Raw genomic sequence first — 26969 nt, forward strand, 5'->3', positions numbered from 1 at the left:
AGGTCGTTTTAGGATTTTGCAATGAATATTTCAACAACTTATTGATCAAATTTTCCCAAAAGTAGCCGACTTGTTACCTATAGATGGCGGTGGTAGTATGAAGAAATAAAAAAGCGTGCTAAGTGCGGCCGGGCCGAATCTTATATACCCTCCACCATGGATCGCATTTGTCGAGTTCTTTTCCCGGCATCTCTTCTTAGGCAAAAAAGGATATAAGAAAAGAGTTGCTCTGCTATTAAAACGATATCAAGATATGGTCCGGTTCGGACCACAATTAAATTATATGTTGGAGACCTGTGTAAAATTTCAGCCAATTCGTATAAGAATTGCGCCCATTGGGGCTCACGAAGTAAAATAGAGAGAAAGATTTATATGGGATATGTATCGGGCTATAGACCGATTCAGACCATAATAAACACGTTTGTTGATGGTCATGAGAGGATCCATCGTACAAAATTTCAGGCATATCGGATAATAATTGCGACCTCTAGGGGTCAAGAAGTCAAGATCCCAGATCGGTTTATATGGCAGCTATATCAGGTTATGAACCGATTTGAACCTTATTTGACACAGTTGTTGAAAGTAAAAATAAAATACGTCATGCAAAATTTTAGCCAAATCGGATAGGAATTGCGCCCCTTGAAGCTCAAGAAGTCAAATCCCCAGACCTGTTTTTATGACAGCTATATCAGGTTATTGGCCGATTTCAACCATACTTGGCACAGTTGTTGGGTATCATAACGAAATATTTCGTGCAAAAATTCATTCAAATCGGATAAGAATTGCGCCCTCTAAAGGCTCAAGAAGTCAAGACCCAAGATCGGTTTATATGGCAGCTATATCAGGTTATGGACCGATTTGAACCATACTTGGCACAGTAGTTGGGTATCATAACAAAACACGTCGTGCGAAATTCCATTCTAATCGGATAAGAATTGCGCCCCCTCTAGAGGCTCAAGAAGTCAAGACCCAAGATCGGATTATATGGCAGCTATATCAGGTTATGGACCGATTTGAACTATACTTGTCACAGTTGTTGGATATCATATCAAAACACGTCGTGCAAAATTTCATTCCAATCGGATAAGAATTGCGCACTCTAGAGGCTCAAGAAGTCAAGACCCAAGATCAGTTTATATGGCAGCTATATCAGGTTATGGACCGATTTGAACCATACTTTGCACAGTTGTTGGATATCATAACAAAACTCCTCATGCAAAATTTCAGTCAAATCGGATAAGAATTGCGCACTCTAGAGGCTCAAGAAGTCAGGACCCAAGATCGGTTTATATGGCAGCTATATCAAAACATGGACCGATATGGCCTATTTACAATACCAACCGACCTACACTAATAAGAAGTATTTGTGCAAAATTTCAAGCGGCTAGCTTTACTCCTTCGGAAGTTAGCGTTCTTTCGACAGACAGACGGACGGACGGACGGACGGACGGACAGACGGACGGACATGGCTAGATCGACATAAAATGTCGCGACGATCAAGAATATAAAGGGTGATTTTTTTGAGGTTAGGATTTTCATGCATTAGTATTTGACAGATCACGTGGGATTTCAGACATGGTGTCAAAGAGAAAGATGCTCAGTATGCTTTGACATTTCATCATGAATAGACTTACTAACGAGCAACGCTTGCAAATCATTGAATTTTATTACCAAAATCAGTGTTCGGTTCGAAATGTGTTCATTCACCGTAACGTTGCGTCCAACAGCATCTTTGAAAAAATACGGTCCAATGATTCCACCAGCGTACAAACCACACCAAACAGTGCATTTTTCGGGATGCATGGGCAGTTCTTGAACGGCTTCTGGTTGCTCTTCACTCCAAATGCGGCAATTTTGCTTATTTACGTAGCCATTCAACCAGAAATGAGCCTCATCGCTGAACAAAATTTGTCAAAATTTGAACACATTTCGAACCGAACACTGATTTTGGTAATAAAATTCAATGATTTGCAAGCGTTGCTCGTTAGTAAGTCTATTCATGATGAAATGTCAAAGCATACTGAGCATCTTTCTCTTTGACACCATGTCTGAAATCCCACGTGATCTGTCAAATACTAATGCATGAAAATCCTAACCTCAAAAAAATCACCCTTTATATACTTTATGGGGTCTCTGACGAATATTTTGAGTAGTTACAAACAGAATGACGAAATTAGTATACCCCCATCTTATGGTGGAGGGTATAAAAAAAAGTGTTTAGTTCGACCGGGCCGAATATTATATACCCTCCACCATGGATCGCATTTGTCGAGTTCTTTTCCCGGCATCTCTTCTTAGGCAAAAAAAGGATTAAAGAAAAGATTTGCTCTGCTATTAGAGCGATATCAAGATATGATCCGGTTCAGACCACAATTAAATTATATGTTGGAGACCTGTGTAAAATGTCAGTCAATTCGAATAAAAATGTACGCCCTTTGGGGGCTCAAGAAGTATAATGGAGAGATCGATTTATATGGGAGCTGTATCAGGCTATACACCGATTCAGATCATAATAGGCACATATGTTGAAGGTCATGAGAGCATACGTCGTACAAAATTTCAGGCAAATAGGATAATAATTGCGACCTCTAGAGGCTCAAGAAATCAAGACTCAAGATCGGTTTATATGGCAGCTATATCAAAATATGGGCCGATTTGAACCATACTTAGCGTAGTTGTTGGAAGTCATATCGAAACACGTCGTACAAAATGTCATTATAATCGGATATGAATTGCGCCCTCTAGAGGCCAGAAGTCAAGATCCCAGATCTGTTTATACGACAGCTATATCAAGTTGTCAACCGATTTGAACCATACTTAGCACAGTTGTTGAAAATTAAAACAAAATACGTCATGCAAAATTTCAGCCAAATCGGATAAGAATTGCGCCCTCTAGAGGCTCAAGAAGTCAAGACCCAAGATCGGTTTATATGGCAGCTATATCAGGTTATGAACTTATTTGAACCATACTTGACACAGTTGTTGGATGTCGTAACAAAACGCGTTGTGCAAAAATTCATTCAAATCGATTAAGAATTTCGCCCTATAGAGGCTCAAAAGCAAGACCCAAGATCGGTTTATATGGCAGCTATATCAGGTTATGGTCCGATTTGAACCATTCTTAGCACAGATGTTGGAAGTCATAGCAAAAACCTTCACGAAAAATGTCAATCAATTTGGATAAGAATTGCGGCATCTATAGGCTTAAGAAATCTAGATCCCAGATCGGTTTATATGACAGCCATATCAGGTTATGAACCGATTTGAACCATACTTGGCACAGTTGTCGGATATCATAACAAAGCACCACATGAAAAATTTCAGTCAAATCGGACGAGAACTGCGCCAACTTAGCACAGTTGTTGAAGTGATACCAAAACACCACGCGCAAAATTTGAGTCATATCGGACGAGATTTGTGCCCTCTAGAGGCCTAGAAGCCAAGATCCCAGATCGGTTTATATGACAGCTATATCAGGTTATGGACCGATTTTACCATACTTGGCACAGTTGTTGGGAGTCATGCGAAATTTCATCCACATCGAATAATAATTGCGCCCTTTTAGAGGCCAGAAGTCAAGATCCCAGATCTGTTTATACGACAGCTATATCAAGTTATGAACCGGTTTGAACCATACTTGACACAGTTTTTGGATATCGCAACAAAACACGTCGTGCAAAAATTCATTTAAATCGGTTAAGAATTTCGCCCTCTAGAGGCTTAAGAAGGCAAGACCCAAGATCGGTTTATATGGCAGCAATATCAGGTTATGGACCGAATTGAACCATGGCGAACCATGGCGCAGTTGTTGGAAGTCATAGCAAAACCCTTTACGAAAAATTTCAACCAAATCGGATAAGAATTGCGGCCTCTCTAGGCTTAAGAAATCAAGATCCCAGATCGGTCTATATATGGCAGCTATATCAGGTTATGGACCGGTTTGAACCACACTCATCAAAGTTATTGGAAGTCATAACAAAACATCTCGTGCGAAATTTCAGCCAAATCGGATAAGAATTGCGACCTCTAGTGGTTCAAGATGTCAAGATCCAAGATAGGTTTATATGGCGGCTATATCATCCGATTTCAGCCCAATCGGATTAGAAATACGCCCTCTAGTGGCTCAAAAGGTCAAGATCCACGATCGGTTTATATAGCGTACCCCAACTGACCAACACTGATGAGAAGTATGTTTGCAAAATGTCATGCGCCCAGCTTTACTCCTTTGAAACTTAACGCGCTTTCAACAGACGGAGGGACGGATATGGCTGGATCGACTTAAAATGTCATGATGATCAAGAATATATATACTTTATGGAGCCTCAGACGAATATTTCGATGAGTTATAAACGGAAGGACGAAAATAGTATACCCCCATCCTATGGTGGAGCGTATAAAAATAATCATACTAATAAGTTAAATTTTTGGTGATTTTTCAAACATCCTCTAGCTCATGATGATATCCAGTGCTTTCTATTCGAAGAATAGCATTGCAAAGAACTTATACAAGTTGAGCAAGTGTGTGTTATTATCCAAAACATTTTGACTGGCTTGGTGGATCATGATTTCTGATACGCCATGTGTCTTCATCAACGTCTTTGTCAAACTGATTAAGGTGCGCCCTCGACTGTCGCAGATCTCGCAACGAGATGGCTGAACAGTTCAAAATTCACCTGTTCTGGGTGTCGGGCCACAGAGATATACCAGGGAATTCTAAAACAGACAAGCTTGCGAGACTAGGAACTACCTTACACATTCCGAGGAAACTGGAATCTGTGGGTATGCCTCTAGTGACATGTAAGCTAAGTTTTCAGAACCAGGCCCGAAGGACAACGAATGATAGATGGTCACAATGAGGGGGCTGTGAGCATTCCAAAACTATGTGGCCTTATCTAGACTTGAAGAGGTCTACTGCTTTGCTGTCATTGTCTAGAACAGACGTCTCAGTCGTTGTGTGCATCATGACAGGTCACTGTCTAATCGGAAAGTATGCTGACAGACTGAAGGTTTCCAGCAACGACTTTTGCAGAAGCTGTAGGGACATCGAGGAAGAAGAGACTCGAGAAGAGAACACCTTCTGTGTGTGTGTGTATTTTAGGTTCTCATTTCTTTGAGAACCTGACTGATTTAGCGGATGTGAACATTCGCAAGTTATTGGGCTTTTTAAAACGACCTGGATGGTTCAACGGCAGGAACTAGAAGGCATCTTTCTTCTTCTGTTCCAGTGGTATCACAATGGACAAAAACGTCTAAGTGAGTCTGATGGCAGAATGCTCTTCATCGAGCTTAAACTTTATTCAGAAGAATCCCCTTAGCTGTTCTTGAATAGAATCTTCATGGGAAACTTTATTTCAATACAATAGAAAAAGTTTTAATCAATAAAATGCTAAACTTTATTTCAATACAAAAAAATATTTCTAAGCTTAAACTTACTTACATACATCTCTCTCATATGGATCATCTAATTACCTGAAATAAAATTAAAGAGTAAAGAAAATGAGTCAAAATATTAAAACAAATGTTTATGTATTAAGCAGTAACATTTTTATTTTCATGTTTTTGTTTGTTAGGGCAAAGATTATTATATTTCACAAATTCTGTTTGTTTCTCTTTCGAGACGAGCTCAATAATCGGAGATTTTCTTTGCAAACGGAAAAGGAAAACCGGAGATTGAAACACACACCACTATGGGACGCGTTTCGTCTTGGGTTAGAAGACTTTTCAATTATATTAGATGTGATGGCTTCAAGGGCCGTACATTGGTATGTTCTATTTATTGCGAGAACGACTCTATGATACACATACCACATTTATCACGCTCGACAACCCCGTCTATTAGCTGAACTGTTCCCAATGCATGTGTTTTCGTGAAGTGACAAATTTTTTGTAACTTCACTTCATTTTGGTGTTTTGGTATAACTTACAACAACCGCGCTAAGTATGGATCAAATCGGACCATGTTTTGATATAGCTGCCATATAAACCGATTTTGGGTCTTGACTTCTTGAGCCTCTAGAGGCCACAATTCTCGTCCGATTTGACTGAAATTTTGAAGGTAGTGTTCTGGAATCATTTAAGTTAAGTTAAGTTAAGTTGTTAAGTATGATTCGAATCGGTTCATAATCCGGTATAGCTGTCATATAAACCGATCTTGGATCTTGATTTCTTGAACCAATAGAGCGCGCAATTCTCATCCGATTTGACTGAAATTTTGCACGTGGTGTTTTGATATAACTTTCAATAACTGTGCTAAGTATGGCGCAAATCGGTACATAACCTGTTATAGCTGTCATATAAACCCATCTGGGATCTTGATTTCTTGAGCCTCTAGAGGGCGCAATTCTCATCCGATTTGGGAGAAATTTTGCCCAACGTCTTCTCTCATGACCTTCAACATACCTGGCTAATATGGTCTGAATCGATTAAGAGTTTGATACAGCTCCCATATAAACCTATGTCCCGATTTTGCTTTTTGAGCCCCTACAAGACGCAATTCCTATCCGAATGAACTGAAGTAATACACAATGACTTCTACAATGTTCAGCATTAATTTATGGTCCGAATCGGACTATAACTTGATATAGCCCCAATAGCATAACAGTTCTTATTCAATATTCTCTGTTTGCCTAAAAAGAGATACCGCCCATAGAACTCGACAAATGCGATCCATAGTGGAGGGTATCCAAAGTTCGGCCCGGCCGAACTTAATGCCGTTTCACTTGTTTTTTTTTTTGCAGTTTTATTATTTTTAATATCCCCTTTGAAATGGGCATTTTGATTAAAATAAATATGGTTTAATTTTACTATCCTTATGACAGATAAATGTTTCCAATGCGCATAATTGGACATCAAAGTTAATGCAAATGGTAGCAGTTTATAATTTGCCATATAATATGTCTTCAGTGGTGTTGTCAGATGAATGAATGCATGGCTAATGATCATATTTTACAAATTCACAGCTTTTGCTGGATTTATGTGCTCGACAAAGTGAAGGCTTTATGTGGTGTATTAAAGCGACTTTACTTGCCCATTATGAATTGTGCGTAACTCGACTCTATAGATTATATATTTCCCAGATCGTTGTTTGTTTTTTTTTTTCTCTCACAGCTCAGAACTTTGTAATCATAGCGACATTTATTAATGTGGCCGACTTATTTAATATGTCATTGCTTTTAAAGCGCATATAATTTATCACAGCCAGGGCATAATTATGAGAAGCGCTCTGGGTGATGGACGTTAATAGGTATTGTTAATCAATTCACCAGTCAAACAGATTATTCCCCAATGCAATGGAAACGCAAACAACAACGGGAGAACAACAACAACAAATGGCAGGACATTTGTATGCGGGCAGTTTTTGTATGGTACTTGAAATTTATGTCACATATGCGACATGACATTTGTCAGGGCATGGGAGAAGAGTGGTGAAGAGATCGTATGGCAATAGAATAAAATACAAGGGAAATGGTAATGTATGGAAGAGGGCGAAAGGGACTTTATGGTTAATACAACAACAAGAACAACACAAGTAAGAGTTTAGTTATCTATGCTAAAAATCTAGAGAGTGCAATTTAGGTAGACAGACACATACATAGGCCAGTATGCTGTTGACTTTATCTGCAATCTCTAATGCAATAGAGTCCAGCCACACAACACCCAAGTACAGCTGTAGCCTATTTCAAATGCCAGGCCTAAGGCTTTGCCTGTGTTTGTGTTTATGTGTGTGGGTAAGTGTTTGGGATAGAGAGTGAGAGAGAGATGCAGAGAGAGAGAGAGTACTAGTATATTTTATTCAATGTATCTGAATTTTTATGACCTGTAGTCAATTGAAGCAGCACTAAAACTGTTTTTATTTTCCATTTCATTTGGGTTCAATACAAACACTGGCTACATACTCGTATTCCCAAATGCCTGTCTGTCCATCCATCCGCCTGTGAGTCTATTCGTCTGGCGCTTTATATATTTTTCTATAACCATTGGTGGAGTGGTTTATGTTACGCTGCTCTTTTCAACTTCTCTGCCACATTTCCAATTTCCAATTGTTTGGTGGTGGTTGTGCTGCTGCTGCCGCCTATATTGTTGTTGTTGTTGTGGCTGGCATTTGTTTATTAACATTTTAGTTGGGTGAAGAACAAAGAGAAACAGCTGTGACTGACATCGTCATCATTTTAGTCAATTGTGTTTTTTTTTTTTCTATATTTTTTTGTTTCTGTTACCGGTGTGTTGAATTGTTTCAAATGGGCTCTAAACCAGACCACCTTTGGCTATCTTAACTCTCTGCACCATGGATGAATTGTCAAAATATATTTGACCTAATCGCTGTTTCATGCTATGGATGATTTAGAAAAAAATCGTGCTGGTCCTACACCAACAAAGAGAAATTTGTCCATTAAATTCTACACTGGCCAATCACTGTTTGTGTAGAGGAAAATATTTTTGTTTTGGCAAGTATGAGTACTGCAATGTATAGAGGGTGATCATTCCATAAGGGATTCTTAAATTTTGAAATTTTTTACATTTGTTAATTTTTTCAGCGAACAAATAAAACAAGACTTACAAATCGTGAAGAAGTTGTAACATTCGAAAAGGTAAAACGATAGAATTTTTCTGATTTATTTTTTGTAAACCTTGCCACATTAAAGTTAAGGTTCCAGTAAGAGGAACCTCAAATGATTTCTAACCTTAAAATTGTAAAGTTTGGAAAACATATCCAGAGTATTTTTTTTTGCGTTTTGTAAAAACCGGAACAGGCCTGATGGTGAATACTTTTTCTACAAAAACATTCTATTAACGACCATAGGTTACGGATACATGGATAAGGTGGATATGTTTTGACCAAGGACCCGATAAAATCCTAACAAGCGGTCATGCATGCGTAGACACGAAGTACCACTTGGTAAGTAAATACTTGAGTAAGTATGGACCGACGCTCCTCTTTGGAAGCACACATGTGGTAGTGGGATGGATAGGCGCTTGCTCCCTATTCTATTCTTGCAGCAAGGGGCTCATACTTCATGATTATAGGAGTATTTTCACCTAATCTTCCGTTTTCTTTTTCTTACCAGGGTGTCAGAATGGGTCCGAGAGGCCTCCGAGTGAACTCACTCTTCGGGGTAGGCTACCCAATCCACCTTAACATAGGGTTGCCACCTAAATTTTACGCCAGAGCGGAAGTTTCATGGCACTCTTAACGACACTTCTTCAGAAAGACCTCAAAGTACTCCCTCAGAAAGTAAACAAGTAAAAAGGCGTTAAATTCGGTGGGGCCAAACTTTGGATACCCAGCACCTGGGGTAACCCACCTTTAGTTATAATACGGCGAAAATGCATAATTTATGCCTCCATAGCAGCTTTTATATGGCCTGATTTGGACCACATTTGACAAGGATATTGAATGGTGTAATAAATGCAAGTCACTGATCAATTTTGTAGAACAAAATATTGGTCTTTTTGGTAGCCTGTCACACTGTTCCAAATTTCGGCGAAATTGGTAAAAAAAATGCGCCTTTTATAGGCCCAAAACCCTAAATCGAGAGATCGGTCCATATGGCAGCTTTAAATAAATCTGGACCGATCTGAAACAAATTGCAGAAACAAATTGTCGAAGAGCCTATCACAATTCACTGTCCCAAATTTCGGCGAAATCGGACAATTAATGCGCCTTTTATGGGCCCAAAACCTTATATTGGAAGATCGGTCTATATGGTAGCTATATCCAAATCTGGACCGATCTGGGCCAAATTGAAGAAGGATGTCGAGGGGCCTAACACAACTCATTGTCCCAAATTTCGGCGAAATCGGACAATTAATGCGCCATTTATGGGCCCAAAACCTTATATCGGAAGATCGGTCTATATGGTAGCTATATGCAAATCTGGATCGATCTGAGCCAAATTGAAGAAGGATGTCGAAGGGCCTAACACAACTCATTGTCCCAAATTTCGGCGAAATCGGACAATTAATGCGCCTTTTATGCGCCCAAAACCTTAAATCGAGAGATCGGTCTATATGGCAGCTATATGCAAATCTGGACCGATCTTGGCCAAATTGAAGAAGGATGTCGAGGGGCCTAACACAACTCACTGTCCCAAATTTCGGCGAAATCGGACAATTAATGCGCCTTTTATGCGCCCAAAACCTTAAATCGAGAGATCGGTCTATATGGCAGCTATATTCAAATCTGAACCGATCTGGCCAAATTGAAGAAGGATGTCGGGTGGCCAACCACAACTTACTGTCCCAAATTTCGGCGACATCGGACAATTAATGCGCCTTTTATGGGCCCAAAACCTTATACTGGAAAATCGGTCTATATGGCAGCTATATACAATTCTGAAACGATCTGGGCCAAATTGATGAGGGCTGTCGAGGAGCCTAACGCAACTCACTGTTTCAAATTTCGGCGAAATCGGACAAAAAATGTGCCTTTTATGGATCGAAGACCTTAAATCGAGAGATCGGTCTATACGGCAGCTATATGCAAATCTGGACCGATCTGGGCCAAATTGAAGAAGGATATCGAGTGGCCTGACATAACTCACGGTCCCAAATTTCAGCAAAATCGGATAATAAATGTGGCTCTTATGGGCCTAAGACCCTAAATCGGCGAATCGGTCTATATGGGGCCCATATCCAAATATAGTTCGATCTGAACCATATTTGAGGCGGATATTGGTTAGCCTAAAACTACTCACTGTTTTAAATTTCACCGAAATCGGTCGAAAAAATTAAGCTTTTATGGGCTTAGACCCCTTATCGGCAGATCGGTTTAAATGACAGCTACATCCAAATATGGTCCTATCTGAACCATATTTGAGGCGGATGTTGGGAAGCCTAAAACTACTCACTGTTTTAAATTTCATCGAAATCGGTTGAAAAAATTAAGCTTTTATGGGTTTCAGACCTTTTATCGGCAGATCGGTCTAAATGACAGCTATATCCAAATGTGGTCCGATCTGAATTATATTTGAGGCGGATGTTGGGAAGCCTAAAACTACTTACTGTTTTAAATTTCATCGAAATCAGTTAAAAATTTAAACTTTTATGGGCTCCAGACCCGAACGGAATATAGTCCGGTTTGAATCATATTTCGACTTATGCTGGGAGTTTGAAAATAACCCACTGTTTAAAATTTCGGCGAAATTAGGTTATAAATGCAGCTTTTATGGGCATTAGTTCCCTAACCGGCAGATCGGTTTGCATGGCAACTATATCTCAATATAGTCCGATCTAAACCATATTTGGGTCAGATGTCGAGAGGCCTAAGAATACTCACTGTTTCAAATTTCAGCGAAATCAGATAAAAAATAAATACCGGTAGATCGGTCTATATAGCATCTAAATCGAAATATGGTCAGATTTGACCCGTTCAAGAGCTTAACCAGCGTGCATCATAAAGATGTATCTGTGCCAAATTTCAGTTCAATAACTCACTATTTGAAGGCTGTAGAATGATTACAACAGACGGACGGACACATGGACAGACTGATAGACGGATAGACACACGAACACCGTTAAATCGTCTTAGAATTTTACGACGATCCGTAATATATATACTTTGTAGGGTCGGAAATTGATATGAAAGAATGAGTATAACCCCTATCCTATGGGTGGTGGGTATAAAAAACCTCGGGGTTTTGAGTTGCCATAAGGTTGCGAATAAAATTTCGTCTACATTAAAGTATCCATTTCTGGGATTTGGCCTTTGGGCCTGATAAAGGGAGAGGGCCTGCCCCTCTTTTGATATTCAAAAATTAGGAGCCTATTTTCAAGGCAGTCAAATCCTACATTCGGTTAAGGTTTCAAACAACTAAACCGCAACCCATTGGCTTCCATTACTTATTATTTGCCATTACTGCTATAAGAAGACATCAGGCGACAACCCTCTTCAACCCCGTTTTTGCCATAAAACAATAAAAAGTTTGTCCTTTTTCCATTCTCAGCCAAATTGTAAAATTTGTTGGTCGATGAAAGTCACATTTTTTGAGCGTATAAAAATGTTGGCTAAACACAGAAGACCATTTTTCAACTTCAGGTAGCTTAGCTTAAGTACGAAATAAATGGTTTTATATTGTGTGCGAGAGCGAGCGTTTTTTTGACAATTTATTCCATTTGTTTTTATGGTATTTTCGCAGTTTAGCAGTTGCCACCGTTTTCGTGGTGGCGCACAGCAAAGCGGGCCCTTTATTGTTTATCTTTGAATTTATTCGGCTTTTTTTTATTAATTGTTGTTTTTTTTTCTTTCATTCGCCATTTGGAATTGTGGGGCTGGTGCTCTAAAGCTTCGTTTTGTGCATCTTAATGCTGTAATGGTATGATAGCTACAGCAGCCAACCTTCTTATCATCATCTGCCTTGGCATTCTATCAAAGTAAACCGCCAAAAAAAACAAAAACAAAAACAAAAAAACTTCTAAAGTATCAAACAGATGGCTCTGGCACGTTCAATTAGTGTGGTGTGCTGCTGGGGGGTGTACGTGTGTGTGTGTGTGTGTGTGTGTGGTGTGTTGATGGTGCCAACCAATGCTGGCTACAAATATGGGGTTATAGACCGTAGAGATACGTAATTTATTGATAAACAAATAAAGATATCTACATACCTACTCCATATTAATTTATTTATTGCTACTTAAATTCCAGATAATGGGCATTAGGATCAATTTACCATTTAAAGCTCTGGCTGGGGTTGGGGAAGTAAATGCATGAGGCCCCCCCCCCCCCATTCATTCACTTAGGTATTCTTACTGCTGTCTATGGTCTTGAAAGCTGTTAATTAAATATCTTTTAAGTTTTCTACGTGTGTTTGTTTAAAAAATTATGAGGATTTGCAAAGCATTTTTTTTGGAAAATTATCATTTTTTAGCAGAGACTGGTTTCAATGTCGGCGTTTAAAATGCCATCATAAGACCGGAATTTTTTGTTTTTGTTTTTATACCCTCCATCATAGGATGGGGGCATACTAATTTCGTCATTCTGTTTGTAACACCTCGAAATATGCATCTAAGACCCCATAAATGTCATTCTAAGTCGATCTTGCCATGTCAGTCCGTCTGTCCGTCTGTCCGTCCGTCTGTCTGCCGAAAGCACGCTAACTTTTGAAGCAGTAAAGCTAGCCGCTTGAAAATTTGCACAAATACTTCTTATTAGGGTAGGTCGCTTTGAATTGTAAAAGGGCCAAATCGGTCCATGTTTTGATATAGCTGCCATATAAACTGATCTTGGGTCTTGACTTCTTGAACCTCTAGAGGGCGTAATTCGTATCCGATTGGAATGAAATTTTGCACGACGTGTTTTCTTATGATATCCAACAACTGTGCCGAGTGTGGTCCAAATCGGTTAATAACCTGATATAGCTGCCATATAAACCGATCTTGGGTCTTGACTTCTTGAGCCTCTAGAGGGCGCAGTTCTCGTCCCATTTGGCTAAAATTTTGAACGTGGTGTTTTGGTATCGCTTCCAACAACTGTACCAAGTACGGTTCAAATCGGTTCCGATCTTGGGTCTTGACTTTTTGAGCCTCTAGAGGGCGCAATTCTCATCCGATTTGATTAAAGCTTTGCAAGTAGTGTTTTGATATCACTTCCAACAACTGTGCTAAGTAAGGCTCAAATCGGTCCATGTTTTGATATAGCTGACATATAATTCAATCTGGGGTCTTGATTCTTGAGCCTATAGAGGGCTCAATTTTTATCCGATTGGAATGAAATTTTGCACAACGTGTTTTGTTATGATATCCAACAAATGTGCTAAGTCTGGTTCAAATCGGTTAATAACCTAATATAGCTGCCATATAAACCGATCTGGGGTCTTGACTTCTTGAGCCTCTACAGGGTGCAATTCTCTTCCGATTGGAATGAAATTTTGCATGACATGTTTAGTTATGATATCCAACAACTGTGCCAAGTATGGTGCAAATCGGTTCATAACCTGATACAACTGTCATATAGCCGATCAGGGATCTTGACTTCTTGAGCCTCTAGAGGGCGCAATTCTTATCCGATTTGACTAAGTAGTGTTTTGATATCACTTCCAACAACTGTGCCAAGTATTGTTCAAATCGGTTTATGTTTTGATATAGCTACCATATAAAGTGATCTTGGGTCTTGACTTCTTGAGCCTCTAGAGGGCGCAATTCTTCTCCGATTGGAATGAAATTTTGCACGATGTGTTTTGTTATGATATCCAAAAACTGTGCCAAGTATGGTTCAAATCGGTTTAAAACTTGATATAGCTGCCATATAAACCGATCTTGGGTCTTGACTTCTTCAGCTTTTAGGGGGCGCAATTTGTATCCGATTTGGCTAAAATTTTGCATAACGTGTTTAGTTATGATATCCAACAACTGTGCTTGGTATGGTTCAAATTGGTTCATAATCTGATATAGCTGCCATATAAACCGATCAATGATCTTGACTTCTTGAGCCTCTAGAGGGCGCAATTCTTATCCGATTTGGCTAAAATTTTGCATGAGGTGTTTTGATATGACTTCCGATAACTGTGCTAAGTATAACGCAAATCGGTTCATAAACTGATATAGCTGCCATATAAACCGATCTTGGGTCTTGACTTCTTGAGCCTCTAGAGGGCGCAATTCTCATCCAATTGGGCAGAAATTTTGTACAACGGCTTCTCCCATAACCTTCAACATACGAGTGCCATATGGTCTTAATCGACTATAGCTTGATACAGCTCCCATTTAAAGTGATCTCCCGATTTTGCTTCTTGATCCCTGAATCGGACTATAACTTGAAATAGCTCCTCCTTCGTCCTTATTCATTATTCTTGGTTTGCCTAAAAAGAGATGCTGAGCAAAGAACTCGACAAATGCGATCCTTGGTGGAGGGTACATATGATTCGGCCCGGCCCAACTTACTCGTTTTTTTTTCGAGAAAACCCCACCTCTTACTAAAGTTTGTTTTGTTTGTCATCTTCTTGCTTAGCTGAATTTTGTATTAAATATCGAAAGTAATTTGTCTGCATTTTTAAAAGCATTTTTGTTTTTATTTATGCATAATCTTATGATTTTATTCATTGAACAAATTAAAAAGTTTTCGGTTTTTAAATTTTTAAATTTGCAAACCCGCAAACAGCTAATCAGACTTTGAAATGATATATGAGTAGCAAAAAAGTTTTAAGCTTTTTGGCTTAAATTTAACAAAGATTGATGGAGTTTTAAGAATTTAAAATTAGTTTGTGGTTTTTGTAGTAAATGTATTGCGTAGGCTACAGTGAATGCATATGGTTTCTATGCTAACACTGAAAATGAATGATTTTTTCATCAGAAAAACTACTTCAATTTCACAAATTGAAGCATGCGAATTTGCAGCCAGCGAACGATAAAAAATTGTAGAAAAAAAAACACAATTAATTAATGGTCTGGAGTTTAAAAAAATGTTTGTGTAATGTTTGTTATTGCAATACTACAGGAATGAGAAAAAATCTCACTTTTTTCATTTTTCCCTTTGAGCCCACCAGATTGTCCAATTCTGCTAGAATATGTTCCAACTTTAATTATGGCCGATATTTTTATAGGCTGTAGAGTGATTTCAACAGACAGATGGAGGGATATGGCTAGATCCTCTATGAATATTAAGACGATCTGGCCCAGGTTGCATTTTTGTTTGGTTTCGTAGGTTTTGTTTAGAAGGACTTTTCTTCTTGGGTGGCAACACTGATCTAGTCATAAGGTTTGATATTTTTGTTCTTCTAGGCTAAGGGTGACTTGGGGATGACGGAACCGATTGAACGATGTCCGTCCGTCTGTTGCAATCACTCTACAGGTATCGGAAGAAAAGACAGATGAATAAAGTTTGTCCGGCAAGAAGAAGAATGAAAAAGTGCTTGAAGAAAGCATTCTATGACCCTATAGTATAGCATGGAGTGGGCAATGGTCGACATTGCACAAACCACAATACAGGTAACAACCCACAAGATGAAGGAGAGGTATCTAGAGTAAAGGAAGGAAATGGAAAAACGTGAGTGAGAACGACTTGAGATATTCAGGAGCCTGAATGAAGTCCGAAAATTCTACCAAAGAATTAAACATCAAACCGTTAAATTTGATACAGGTACATCCTCCTGCAGAGACAAAGAAGGAAATCTGGCAACTGATACAGATAGTGTGCTGAGCATATGGAAAGAACACTTTTCCCAGCTGGTGGTAATCGACAATGGTTAACATGTGTATACCACAGAACCAATCCCTGATGATGGTATTGAAGGTGTAGCTCCAAGTCAAAACGAGGTCCACGTAGCAGTAAACCGGCTGAAAAACAATAAGGCAGCAGGATCCCATGGGTTGCTGGCTGAACTGTTTAAGATCGTAGGCGACACTCTGATAAGGTGTATGCATCAGCTGACTAGAAGAACACATACCCGATGTTTGGAAACATACGCGGGCCCAAGAAAGGGGACAAGACGGTATGTGTCTACTACAGAGGACTAAGTCTGCTCTCCGTCGCATACAAGATACTATCTATCTATCTACTATCTACTGTTTGAAATATTAAAGTCTGAAGTCAACAAAATAAATGGACCTTACCAGTGTGGAGTAACCAAGTGAAGAGCGACATCTCCAAACTGGGTGTCAGAGATTGGAGAAGAACGAGGCGCTTGGAAATCTATTTCACGTTCGGTTAAAGGAAATGTGTTTCTGTTAAAGTAAGGTAAACAAGCCGATATCTGATTAAGGTGTATATCAATTGTTGCATGAGGCAGATTAATATCCGCATCCTATTGTCAACCTTATCTATTCTCCAAAGGGAAAATGAGTGGGCACACAATTTGGCCGTGAAGGCCAGAGGACTGACATCGGTTAACTTGGTGAATTCAAAACTTTACGGAAAAAGCAGTCCGAGTTAAGGGCGAGCACGACGAGCTTGCCTATAACACTGCGAATCATAGGGCAAAGAATAGGGAACTATTAAAGGTTGAGTGCTTAAAACGTAATTCCTTACATACATTTTTTCGGGGTTACTCTAGGCAATTCAGCGAGCAAAACCCATTAGTGTTGTTGTGACATCTCTCGCAATTCATGAAATTTCCTGTAAGGCTATAAAGTTGGCCTTTAACTATTCCCATATATCCGCCAGCTATATATCACCATTATTCCCATATATCACCATTCTGGTGAGACGATCAAGAATCGTCTCAACGCGTAAAGCTAGCCGCTTGAAATTTTGCACAAACACTTAGCATTGATATAGGTCGTTGGGGATTGAAAATGGGATATATCGGTTCAGATTTGGATATAGCTCCCATATGCACCGATCTCCCGATTTGACTTCTTGAGCCGCTGGAATGCACAATTTTTGTCCGATTTAGCTGAAATTTTGCACATAGTGTTTTGTTATGACTCTCAACTACTGCGCCAAGTACGGTCTAAATCGGTAGAGAACCTTATGTAGGACCCATATAAACCTATCTCCCGATATGACTTCTTTAGGGCCTGGAAGCCTCAATTCTCATCCGATTTGGCTGAAATTTTGCGCATAGTGTTTTTTTATGACTTCCAACTACTGTGTCAAGTACGGTCTAAATCGGTAGAGAACCTTATGTAGGATCCATATAAACCTATCTCCCGATATGACTTCTTTAGGGCCTGGAAGCCTCAATTCTCATCCGATTTGGCTGAAATTTTGCGCATAGTGTTTTGTTATGACTTCCAACTACTGTGTCAAGTACGGTCTAAATCGGTCGAGAACCTGATATAGCTCCCATATACACCGATCTCCCGATTTGACTTCCTGAGCCCCTGGAAGCCTCAATTCTCATACGATTTGGCTGAAATTTTGCGCATAGTGTTTTGTTATGACTTTCAACTACTGCGCCAAGTACGGTCTAAATCGGTCGAAAACCTAATATAGCTCCCATATACACCGATCTCCCGATTTGAATTCCTGAGACCCTGGAAGCCTCAATTCTCATCCGATTTGGCTGAAATTTTGCGCATAGTGTTCTGTAATGACTTTCAACAACTGTGCCAAGTAAGATCCAAATCGGTCGAGAATCTAATATAGCTCCCATATAAACCGATCTCCCGATTTGAATTCCTGAGCCCCTGGAAGCCTCAATTCTCATCCGATTTGGCTGAAATTTTGCGCATAGAGTTTTGTTGTGACTTTCAACTACTGGGTCAAGTACGGGATAAATCGTTCGAGAACCTAATATAGCTCCCATATACACCGATCTCCCAATTTGACTTCCCGAGACCCTGGAAGCCGTAATTTTTGTCCGATTTGGCTGAAATTTTGCACATAGGGTTCTGTTATGACTTTAAACAACTGTACCAAGTACGGTCCAAATCTGTCAGGAACCTTATATAGCTCCCATATAACCCGATCTCCCGATTTGATTTCTTGAGCCCTTACAAGCTGCGATTTTAATCCGATTTGCCTGAAATTTTGGAGTTGAAACCATCCATTTCGTCTTATCTCAATTTGCAGCCAGACCAATTTTCCCTGACTCTCTTTCAATTCCTTCAAAGGCTGCAGTTACTACTTCCGGTGACCGACCTACGATGTCGATGTCGTCGGCAGTGTGCCATGTCTATTCACATCTGCATCTCGTATAATCTTCTCCAGCAGGATATTAAAGAGATCACACGATAGGTTTTTATCTTTGGGTTTTAATATTTCACACAGTACGCTCGAGAGTATCGTGTATGCGATGAGGAAAAGACCTATTCCTTTGTAGTTGGCACATTCCGTCTTGTCTCCTTTCTGGTGTACGGGACATAGTATGCTGAGGTTCCAATCATCGGGTATGCGTTCATCTAGCAAGATTGCGCAGATAAGCTGACGCATACGCCTTATCAGCGTGTCGCCTCCGGTCTTAAATAGTTCAGCGGGTAACCCGTCGCCTCCTGCTGCCTTGTTGGTCTTTAGTCGGGTCACTGCGACTTGTACCTCATTCTTAAGCCAGTTACCCCTGGGAATATCATGGGAAGTTTAGTGCCCACTATGGAGATGAAGGAGAGACCAAGATTGGACTGCACTTAACCAAGTGAAGGCCCTTCGCACTCGTTGCTTGATATTCCTCATGCCCTTAGCCTTACAAATTCAGTGACATTAAAATCTAGCACGACTTCAATGTTAGATGTGCCAGTAATTTTTCAGTGCCAGTAATCACAGGATGAAACAGCTTTCTCCGCGGTATGGGCCACAACTTTACTACCCAAAATCATCATCTAAACGATCATTTATTGAATTTTTGCCATAAATTCTGCTTAAGCGCATAGTACTTAGGTTTATTTATCTCTTTTCAATATAAATATATTGGCCAAGTTTACATTTTATCCGAGAAATTTATGAAGAGACAGACCATCATTAAAGGCGAAATTGCTGAGGCCAACAGGAAACAAAGTGTCATTGAAAAATAACCCGCGGCTTGTAATAAAACAAGGCCATCAGCACCACCACCACCACCTTCAATAGCAACATCATCAACAACTACAGTTTTTTTTTTTTCAATATTTGAACTTCATTTGTCACAATTGATGGGAAAAAATCGCCGACACAAGCAATAAAATGACACATTTGATTGAAATGAACTACTTTCGAAGGAATCGAATCGTCATTGGTTTTCAATTCAGCCCAGTGAAGTGGTTTTTTTTTATAGCCCCCGCTCTCGAAATCAAATCGGACAAATCTTTGAGTTTATGTTCTAACCATAATTCTTTGTTGAAATGTCGCCTTTTCGATAAGAAACCATTTGGCCGCATAGTTTATGTCATTGATTTCAGAAAGCGAAAATAAACTCAACCTCTTTTTTGGCTGTAGTGTTTGGAGGACTTGCCAACAACATCCTTCTACAACATGACTTTGTTATGAGTTCATCCGCTTTGTTGGCCTCATCATAGCCTTAGTCTTTTTGTATGCTCTGGCCTGGTTTTGGGTGTAAATTGATTTGGCGGCATCCTGGGTATTGGATACTACAGCTCCGTCGTCAATGCCATTAACCACTAGTGCCACGCTTGGTGTGGTACTTCGTGACAAAGTTAAGCAGCAGAATATTGCAAGTCATAGTGTACTGTGTTGTCCCTGTAAGCGAGAGAGTGGTTTGACGAAAAGGAAATCATCGCTCCTTCCCCAGACATTAAACTTGAAGACTCATAAAATACCAGAAAATTTGGTAGGAGTAGTGTTTGCCGCCAGTGTAGTTGCTTGGTGGGTGCACTTCAAGCCCCTCAACGACACAATGTCAAATAAGCTCAAAGGAACAAAAACAAAAATTGTGACAATTTTACACGTTGTTGCGTCAAATGAGCGCACGCAAAAGACGCAGGCATTTAGTGACGAGGCAACTAAGGGACAACGCCAATGGCTTCGACAACGATGAGACGACAACTACTAAAAAGGCAGTGCCAAGAGCTGTTGATGGTGTACAGCAAACATTGACAATGAGGCGTCGACGACGACTATCGTCGCATAAAATGTGTATTTGAAAAACGTTATCGCATCAAATGTAACGCTGCATTGACATCCCAAATGTAAGTGTAAGTGTGTGTGTGGTTGTATGTGTGTGTGCCCTGGTGTGCGTGAGGTTTTGTTTTGTGTGAATTTGTGCCGTTTATGTTTGAGTGTAATAAGAAACAATTGGAAAGAATTGTCAAAGTTGCCAATGCACAGTGGGTGAAACTAGACCGTGCTTGAGAACAATGCTCTGAACTTGGGGGAGTTTTTTCATTGGTCATGCACACTAATATAAATAAATAAAAGCGTGATAAGTTCGGCCGGGCCGAATCTTGGGAACCCACCGCCATGGATCCTGCTAAAATGTGGAAGCCATATCAAGTTATAGATCGATTTGGACCGTACTTGACACAGTTGTTGAGAGTCATAACCGAACACTATGTGCAAAATTTTAACCAAATAGGACAAAAATTGCGGGGCTCAAGAAGTCAAAACAGGAGATCCCTTTAAACCGTACTTGGCACAGTGGTTGGAAGTCATAACAGAACGCCATGTGCAAAATGTCAGCCAAATGGGATGAAAATTGAGGCATCCAGGGGCTCAAGATATCAAATCGGGAGATCGCTTTATATGGGAGCTATATAAAGTTCTTGATCGATTTAAACTGTACTTGGCACAGTGGTTGAAAGTAATAACGGAACACTACACGTAAAATTTCGGCCAAATCGGATGAAAATTGAAGCTTCAAGGGGCTCAAGAAGTCAAAAAGGGAGATCGGTTTATATGGGAGCTATATCAGGTTATATACCGATTTGGACCGTACTTAACACAGTTGTCCGCCTGTCCGTCCGCTCGTCCGTCCGTCTGTCGAAATCACTATAGAGGTCGAACGCGTAAAGCTAGCCGCTTGAAATTTTACACCGATACTTAATATCAATGTAGGTCATTGGCGATTGCAAATGGGATATATCGGATCAGATTTAAATATAGCTCCCATATAAACCGATCTCCTTATTTGACTTCTTGAGCCCCTTGAAGCCTCAATTTTCATCCGATTTTGCTGAAATTTTGCATGTAGTGTTCTGTAATGACTTTCAACAACTGTGCTTAGTACGGTCTAAATCGGTCTTTAACCTGATATAGCTCCCATATAGGCCGATCTCCCGATTTAACTTCTTGAGCTCCTGGAAGCCTCAATTTTAATTCGATTTAGATGAAATTTTGCTCCCATATAAACCGATCTCCCGATTTGACTTCTTGAGCCCTTACAAGCAGCAATTTTTGTCTGAATTTTGATGGTTCGACAGAATTTTGGTATTTACAATAAAATTATATCCTTCAACTAAATTTAGTTTGTATAAATTTTTAGCAGAATGCATGGTGGTGGGTTCCTAAGATTTGGCCCCGCCGAACTTCGCACGCTTTACTTGCTTTTTTTTTTTTTTTTGAGGGCTTATATTGTTGAAACGGTGGTTACAATTTCAATGACTTAGATTTTTACTACATTTTCATTCGTCAAAATGACCTAAAATCGTAACGTCTGGCAGCTCTGCTTTCAAGTCGAAAATGCTCAATTTTATTACACGTTTATCAATCGACTACACAACACTGTGCGCCACAACAAAAATGCCAAGTAGGTACTGTTGTCCCCTTAGAATGCTCTCATTGCTCTTGGTTGGCTTTTTTTGTTGTTGTTTTTGTTTTTTTGATTGCTCGCGAAGTCATAAACATTTTCAATTTCATTTTAACAAAGATAATGAATGCGAAGAAGATGGGAGAGCAAAAAACGAAATCATTATTTGACTGGATGAGAGAGTAGTGTTTGTGGTGGGGGTGTGTGTGTTTGAATGGATGCGTGCGGCCGGTACGTGAAAATGAATGCCAGAGTGTATCCACTTTCACTGGAGTACCTACGTACCAACCCCCCCAATTTCAAATAAACCCCAACCCACAACAGCCACAGCTCTTCCTGTTCTGTTCATTCTCTGATGAAGACAATGAGAACGTCAACGCACAACATTCCCAATGACAATGATGATGATGTTGATGGCTATGGCGATGATGACAATATGTTTGCTGGGAATACATGCAAACAATACATTTCATGAGAGCTAAAGACGATAATGTTGCTGTTGTTGTTGTTGTTGTATGCGAATACAGGTATAGTGTTTTCGTGGTATATTGTTGCTCTTTTGTTGTAGCGCCCAATAATAATTTAAAAATCAATACCAAAAAAACTTAAAAGTTTTTCTTTGTGTTGTGGCGATAGAGAGAGAGTGAAGGTGGTGCCTATCGATGATGATGATGGTTGAGGGCTTTTTTATGGAACAGGTAAAAACCATTGTAATACATTCAACGTTTACGTTGAAGCATTGTCGTAATATCAGACATTTGGTTAACGGAAAGAATGATAACAGTAATTTTGGGGGAAAAATTGAGTTTTCTCTGTGGTGCTGCTGCTGGTACTGGTACTGTGGCAAAATGTCATGGGAACACAAAATGCTGGGGGGGAGGAGGGAGTGGTAAGGTTGTAAAGAAAATTCGATATTTTATCAATTTACCTGGAAAGTCATTTTTACGTCGATGTTCATTTGTTTGTCGATTCGCTAGATGAGTACGGAGTACCTATGTTTTTTGTTTTTGTTGTTGAGCGAGAGGGATAGTAAGCCAAACACAGTTGACATGTAGGGAGAGTGAACCAAACACAGATGACATGCAGCAAAATTGTGCTTTCGCAGTGGATATTCAATAAGGCACTCACCCTGTGACAATAGCAACAGAACAGAACTGAACAAGACAACTGCCGATTCTGATTAATTTTCATTGTAGCATTTTGGTATGATGTGACGACTATGGGAAAACAGCCGACAAACGGAAAGAAACCTGTCATGAGATATTTGTTATGGGGAAATCATTATGGGGAGAATAAGTGATTTGCACGAATCTCAAAGTACCTACTTCCAAAAAACGAATTCAATTTCCTTAATTACTTTTAATTACTCCTGAGTAAAAGCACGCCACAACATTTGCATGGTGACAATGTAGTAGCTTGGCACCGCAGCTCCATAATCGTTATATACACTGAAAGAATATGCTGAAGGTGGTGAAAAAAGTGAAGTTTGGATGTTGCAAAATTGCAAAATTTGTCCATGAATGTTCCTAATTTCTCACATATCAATGAGCACTGTCCGAATCAAGGCCCTAGAAGTCAAATCGGGATATCGGTTTATATGGTTTATATAAACTATACTTGACACAGTTGTTGAAAGTCATAACAGAACACTATGTACAAAATTTCAGCCCAATCGGACAAAAATTGAGGCTTGCAAGGGCTCAAGAAGTCAAATCGGGAGATCGGTTTATATGGGAGCTATATCTGGTTATGAACCGATTTGAACCATATTTGACACAGTTGTTGGAAGTCGTAACAGAACACGTCATGCAAAATTTTAGCCAAATCGGACAAAAATTGCGGGTGGTAAAGGCTCAAGAAGTCAAATCGGGAGATCGGTTTATATGGGAGCTATATCTGGTTATAGACCAATTTGAACCATATTTGACACAGTTGTTGGAAGTCACAACAGAACACAATGTGCAAAATTTCAGCCAAATCGGACAAAAATTGCTTGTAAGGGCTCAAGAAGTCAAATCGGGAGATCGGTTTATATGGGAGCTATATCTGGTTATGAACCGATTTGAACCATATTTGACACAGTTGTTGGAAGTCACAACAGAACACAATGTGCAAAATTTCAGCCAAATCGGACAAAAATTGCGACTTGTAAGGGCTCAAGAAGTCAAATCGGGAGATCGGTTTATATGGATAGCTCCCCCATCCCATCAGGTTATAGACCGATTTGAACCATATTTGACACAGCTGTTGGAAGTCCAGCCAAATCGGACAAAAATTGTGGCTTATAAGGTCTCAAGAGGTCAAATCGGGAGCTATATCGGTTTATACAGAACACCTCATGCAAAATTTGAGCCAATTCGGACAAAATTTGCGGCTTGTAAAGGCCCTAGAAGTCAAATCGGAAGATCGGTTTATATGGGAGCTATATCAGGTTATAGACCGATTGGGACGGTACTTGGCACAGTTGTTGGAAGTCATAACAGAACACCGTATGCAAAATTTGAGCCAATTCGGAGAAAATTTGCGGCTTGTAAAGGCTCTAGAAGTCAAATGGGGTGATCGGTTTATATGGGAGCTATATCAGGTTATAGACCGATTGGGACGGTACTTGGCACAGTTGTTGGAAGTCATAACAGAACCCTACGTGCAAAATTTCAGAGAAATCGAACAAAAAATGTGCCTTCCGGGGGCTCAAGAAGTCAAATCGGGAGATCGGTTTATGTGGCAACTATATCTAAGTTTGAACCTATATAGCCTATTTGTAACCCCCAACGACCTATATCAATATTAAGTATCTGTACAAAATATCAAGCGGCTTGCTTTACCCGTTCGACCGCTATCGTGATTTCGACAGTCGGACGGACATGGCTTTATGGGGTTTTAGACCAATATTTCTAGGTGTTACAAACGGAATGACAAGATTTGTATACCCCTATCCCTAAGGTGGTGGGTATAAGAACATCGGATGTTTGAAACAAATTTCTTGCATTTTGTGGTTCTCTATTAAACGGATATTCTGATCGGCTGACGGTAGGCCAAAAAAACTCACTCTTTCAAATTTCTGCGAAATCGGCTGATAAATGCAGCTTCTATGGACTTAAGATCCACAATTGGCATACTAACGGTCTATATGGCAGCTATAACAAGATATGGTCCGAAGTCGACCATTTCTGATTCAAACAACGTGAAGCATATTCCAACCCACTTTTCTCAATTTTAGCGAAATTGGGTCTAAATAAGGGTTTTATAGGCTTAAGACCCTAAATCGGCCTCTCAGTCTATATGGCAGTGATATTTAACTATGGTTCAAAATGGGTCATTTTCATTTTGGATATCGGTGGGCTTATAACAACTCACTGTTTCAAGTTTCAGCAAAATTGGATAACAAATGCGGCTTTTATGGGCTTAAGACCACAAATCGGCAGATCGTTCGCCCTGCCGAATTTAGCACACATTTGTTTGTTCAATATTTTCAGATCTTTACACATTTGGCATGGATTTCGTTGAATTCGAGCCTTTACTAGCTGATCTATTTCAGTTGTTTTGCAGTTTTTTTAGTGGACCATGAACCACCACCATGGAGTTTGGCAACGATGCCCCAGTATCATTATAACAATTTTTGTATAGCACCCAAACATTTTGTTCACTTTGAGGTGTTTGAGTTCACCAAAAATAGCCGGTTGTGATTTTCCAACCAAATATAACGAAATGGAGACCACTACAGCGCTGAGATTAGCATGTCCGCCTATGACGCTCAACGTCTGGGTTCGAATCCTGGCGAAAGCATCAGAAATAAATTTCAGCAGTGGTTTTCCCCTTCTAATGCTGGCAACATTTGTGAGGTACTATGCCATGTAAAACTTCTCTCTAAAGAGGTGTCGCACTGCGGCACGCCGTTCCGAATACAATGAGCTGTTAATATAGCAAATATGGAGTTAGTTTTTAACAACACTTCGTGTAGCTACCCTGTACAAATATGACATCTGAAACAGTGTGACCGAATGATTGCTAAGTGACTGACCATAGCCCAGCCCAAATGGCTAAAAATAGAACCATGAAATTTTGCACGAATGTTGGTCTTGGGTCATAGGCACGGTATAAGGCTGGATTTGGTGATATTCGTACGTTTAGGTACTAAAAAGTACGAAATGGTATATATTTGTCCAGCGCGAACGGAACGGCCTAGAATTACCTTTTTGGGCTAAAATTAAAGAGCTTCTCGAAAAAATAAAGTTTGGTAAAAAATTGGAAAATCGTACCGGAAGTGGGAGAAATAGTACATTTAGTACAGCAATGGGTACAATTTGGTACTTTCTTTGTAAATTGAACTAGACCTTTGAATTTTGAAACATAGGTACACTTTGGCCATCTTAATTGGGTGACTTATAAGAGTTTTTGGAAATTTGTACATTTAGGTAGTAAAAAAGTACCATAAAAGTACGAAATGAGTGAACCTTCTATAGGAGGTAGAATTAAAACTTGAATTAAAAGATATCTGGTGGAAAAACATGAGATTGAAAAGAAAAAATTGAAAAATAGTACTGGCAACGGCAGAAATCGTACGTTTACTACCGCGATTGGTACTATTGGGTACCCTTCTTTACAGATTGAGCTGGAGGTCGGAAATTTGGCACGTGGGTACAACTACAAATAGATGATGGGTGACTAAATGATCTACTCAAAATTCGTACATTTTAGTACCAAAATTGGTACCATTTGGTACTTTCTGTAAAAATTGAGTAAAATATCTAAAATTTGGCATGTAGGTAAAAATTAGATATATATGATGTGCAACTATTTCAACAATTCAAACATTTTGGTACCTAAATTGGTACAAAAAGATGAGAGTGAAAAGAAAAAATTAAAAAATTGTACAGGTAACGGGAAAAAATGTACGCAATTGAAATTTGAATTAAAAGATATCAG

The 26969-nt window shown here is 39.6% G+C and overlaps 1 long non-coding RNA gene across 1 annotated transcript in view; it reads right to left on the reverse strand.

Annotated features, from left to right (window-relative positions):
- Nucleotides 1-5036: 5036 nt before the first annotated feature.
- LOC106080774 (uncharacterized) overlaps nt 5037-26969 on the reverse strand; it is a 70978-nt gene continuing 49045 nt past the window's right edge. Inside the window, exon 3 of the long non-coding RNA XR_001220265.2 lies at nt 5037-5469. This is a non-coding gene — a long non-coding RNA (uncharacterized LOC106080774). The remainder of the gene's footprint in view (nt 5470-26969) is intronic.

This window comes from Stomoxys calcitrans, chromosome 4 (genome assembly GCF_963082655.1).
Source record: "Stomoxys calcitrans chromosome 4, idStoCalc2.1, whole genome shotgun sequence".
Classification (NCBI taxonomy): Eukaryota; Metazoa; Arthropoda; class Insecta; order Diptera; family Muscidae; genus Stomoxys; species Stomoxys calcitrans.